The 3,828-nt window shown below is 45.5% G+C and overlaps 1 long non-coding RNA gene across 1 annotated transcript in view; it reads left to right on the top strand.

Annotated features, from left to right (window-relative positions):
- The first annotated feature begins 509 nt into the window (after positions 1–509).
- The window catches only part of LOC110310137, a 48,431-nt gene continuing 45,112 nt past the window's right edge, over positions 510–3,828 (top strand). Inside the window, exon 1 of the long non-coding RNA XR_002379810.1 lies at positions 510–681. This is a non-coding gene — a long non-coding RNA (uncharacterized LOC110310137). The remainder of the gene's footprint in view (positions 682–3,828) is intronic.

Genomic DNA, 3,828 nt, shown 5'->3' with positions numbered 1-3,828 from the left:
TCCATCCATCCATCCATCCATCCATCCATCCATCTACCAATGCTCACTGAACAAGAGTAAACTTGATGGCAGACAGTGTAAATCATGTCTCTCTGAGGGGCTCAGAGACCTCAGGGACTGTATCTTGGTCTCTATTTCCAGTTTTGTATAAAGAAGTTGCAAGCAGGCATGCTAGATGCATTAATGAAGACACTAATGGCCAGGCAGGGCAAACTTAGATCTCCTGGAATTAAGCCTGAGAAGCAGGACATGATCTTCTTATGGATGGCCTCTCCTGCTAAGAGGTACAAGTACCAAGGGTGATCTGAGCCTGGATGGGATAAAGCAGGGACAGACATACAAGCTGCCTTCTGTGGTGGTATTTTTGTAGTTCTGGACAGTAGAGGAGAGAGAGACCAGCACAGATGCAGCCCAGGAGATCTGAGTGCCTGGAGATGAATAAGGTGTTCTCTGTGGATGATGTCATAGACTACAGACAGAGAATTTCCCTTTGACTTGTTAGGGGGAACAGTTCTGGACCTGGCAGGGGCTTGTTATGGTGACAAGAGGCAGGGAAGCAAGGTACAGACGTAGAAGGCAGACTGCAGGAAAGGGGTGAAGTAAAGGCGAGATTCAGGTGACTGTTCTAAAAGATCTCTTTTTTATGATACTGAAGCCATGCCCTGGAGGAGCAAGCTTGAGGTAGGTAGCTATGGACTTGGGTTGACCTGGAAATTGTGGCTTCCATAGGTTTGCTGGTCACCTTTCACTGGGTGCTCTCTGTTGCGGCCACACTCAGAGGGCAAAGCCAGCCCTCAGTTCCCACCGGCAGGGGAGGCAGTTGACTAGTGCCGGATCATCTTCTGGCTCCGGCAGACCCTGCCTCCTCGCTGCTGAGTCACACACAATTAAGCTCTGTGAAGACCTCAGCAGCCTTTATGGACAGTTTAATTATTTGCCGTGTGCACTGCACTTGCGAGCATTTGATTTACTGGGCGGACTGCTCACAGAGTGAGCAAATTGACAAGGGCTGCAAACGGTTTTCCTGGTGGAGCCCACCGATCCCATGGTTTGCCCAATAATGGAAGATTAATTAAGTAAGACTGCTCCTAATGAGAGCCTCCTACCTGCAGTTTCCTTCCTGGAGCCAGAAAGCACAGAAGGGAGCAGTCTCGTCCTTGCCAGCACCCTGCCAGGAGCGTCTGCCATGGGTGCCAAGGCAGGGCATAGCTTCATGTGGGAGCCAGTAACAGTTGCTACGTTTCAGGGTCTCCATTATTTCTAGAGTGTTCTGAGTTAAACTCACAGCTTGTTCCTGGCATACGGCACACAGTTTCTTGTTATGAAGTTCCATTTAGATTTTCTGACATGTAGGGAAATCTCTCTCTCTCTCTCTCTCTCTCTCTCACACACACACACACACACACACACATGCTCTCTCTCTTAAACATGCATTCAGAAAATGATAGAGAGAAGAGAGAGAGAGAGAGAGAGAGAGAGAGAGAGAGAGAGAGAGAGATGTCAGGCAATAGAGAGGAGAACAGAGAAAAATTAAAACCACAAACCTCCCTCAGGGAGAAAGACAAACACACAGACATAGAAATTATATGTCTTATGTAAATATATAGATATGTTTGCGTATATAGAGATTATGTGTTTATAGATGACAGTGAAGTTGTCTTTCTATATGTACAGAGCATCAGTACCAGAACTTGAGTGTTCAAGCCTTGTGTATAAATGTCAAGGTGTTTGTATGTAACCTTTGGATCACCCCCTGAATATTCAAACCATCTCTAGATTGTTTTAATGTCCTGTAAGATGCATTAGGCATTGATGCTGCACTGCATCGTTTAAGGAGTAATTAAAGGGAATATGTGCACCCATGGTCGGTACAGGTGGGATATTTCCCAAGTGTTTTGGGGCCTTGGTCTGTTGAATCTGCTGATAAGCAATGACAGATACAGGCCACGGTGTGAAATGCATTAGACATAATCACACACTCTGGGAGATCCTTGGGCTATTTTTTCTCAAATCTGTGACTATGCAGCTTACATGGCAATAAGGAACTTAGGTTGGGATAGAACTGCAGTTACTAATTAGTTATCCAGTTCCCATCAACACCAGGGGCTTTAAAAATAGAAGAGGGAGACAGAACAATGAACAGAAGACTTGATCCGCAGCTGGTTTCTTCTGAAAGGAGGTGGACATCAGAAAGATGCCATGTGTCTGTGGGCTGGAGAGGATGGGAATGCGTCTCCCTGGAGTCCTGGAGGACATGCTACTGTCCACATCATGATTCAAACTTGACCAGACCCACCTTGGACTTCTGACCTGCAGAATTCCAGCTACAAGGCAGCAGCTTTGTGCTGTTTTGGAGCCCTGGGGCTTGTGGCTCTCTGTTCTAGCAACAGGAGACGAGCCCAGACACTCTGCCTTTGAAGCGTCCACTGTCCCCTTTTAAAGCAGCCACCCCGCTCGCTCTCTGTCTGTGAAAAGACATGATTCCACATCCATGTTCTGGAAAAGCCAGTTGCTGGAGCTGTCTGTCCTTTGAAGTCTGGTGGATTTCCATTTTATTGTAGTCTTTCCCAGAGTGTTTGAAGAGGGAAGTCCTTGGTTTTAATTTAAATTTCTCCAGTCAGTAGTAGTTCTTTCAAGTTCCCCATCTATTTTACAGCTAGTCTTTGCATTGGCTTTCTTTTTTTAAAAACCCACTTAATCTAGGTTTGCAATGCATTCACAGAGTTGAAATATGTTTAAGGGTTTATCTCTGCTATGTCTTCAACTCCATATGTATATGTCTCTATATACCCATATATGTGAGTATGCCATTCGAATAAAATGATTATGTATCCTTCAGTCCTGTAAGGAAAAAATACAACTAGATGCTGTGGAAGTAGCTCAGTCAGTAAAGTGCTTATTTTGCAAGGTCAGAGATACAAGGGTTTGACTTTCATTTTCCCATTCTCCCTCTGCCCCCCTCTCTCAGTGTGTGTGTGTGTGTGTGTGTGTGTGTGTTTCAAAGGTGGTGAATTTGGGTACAGTGTGCTCACCTGTAATCCCAGTACTAAAGAAACAGAGACAGGGAATCACTGGGACTTTCTGGCTAAACAGCCTAGAAGAATAGGTACGCTCCCTGTTCAAAAAAAGATAAAGTTAAGAGGAATTCAGGGCGGAACATCAACATGTGTTTTCACACACATGGGTGTGTACCTGAATGTGTGCACAGGTGTGCATCATACATATACATTAAAATTTTTTAAAGAAAAAAATAACAACCCATGTAATCAAGTAATGAGCATGGGGCACAATCAGGTGGTTTGAATATAATTGTAAAACACTATGGACCCCATAAGACATAGAACACACTAACAAAAGAACAGAGAGGTCTTCAAGTGGCAACCTTGAAGGAAGTGAGAATATGAAGCTGCTAAGAGGTCATAAGGCTGAAATGCCCTGGCATGAGGAGCTCTTCATGGGGGCCACTCAGGGCAAGAACCTAGAGAGGGTGGACTGTGGCAGCTGGACCCTCAACTGTCCTCCTGAGGGTCCCAGGCACACCCTACCTCCTACATAGTCAGGCTCCAAGCCACTGGTCTCTTGGGCCCTTGTAGAGCCCTAGAGAGGTGCAGTAGTCTCACAGAAGCAGGGCAGGTGTAATGGTTTGAATGAGGAATGTCCATCACAGTCTAGAGCATTGGAGTAGCTGGTCCACAGTTTGGGGAGGCTGGTTGGCGAAGTGTGTCACTGGATGCAGTTTTGAGAATTTAAAGACGGGAACAGTTTCTAGTTCATTCCTTCTGTTTCAAGTTTGTAGTTCAAGATGAGCTAGAGAAAGTATCCAAGGAG

Source organism: Mus caroli, chromosome 15 (assembly GCF_900094665.2).
Source record: "Mus caroli chromosome 15, CAROLI_EIJ_v1.1, whole genome shotgun sequence".
NCBI lineage: Eukaryota > Metazoa > Chordata > Mammalia > Rodentia > Muridae > Mus > Mus caroli.
Note: the sequence above shows the minus strand (reverse complement) of the source record. Positions and strands in the feature narration are given on the sequence as shown.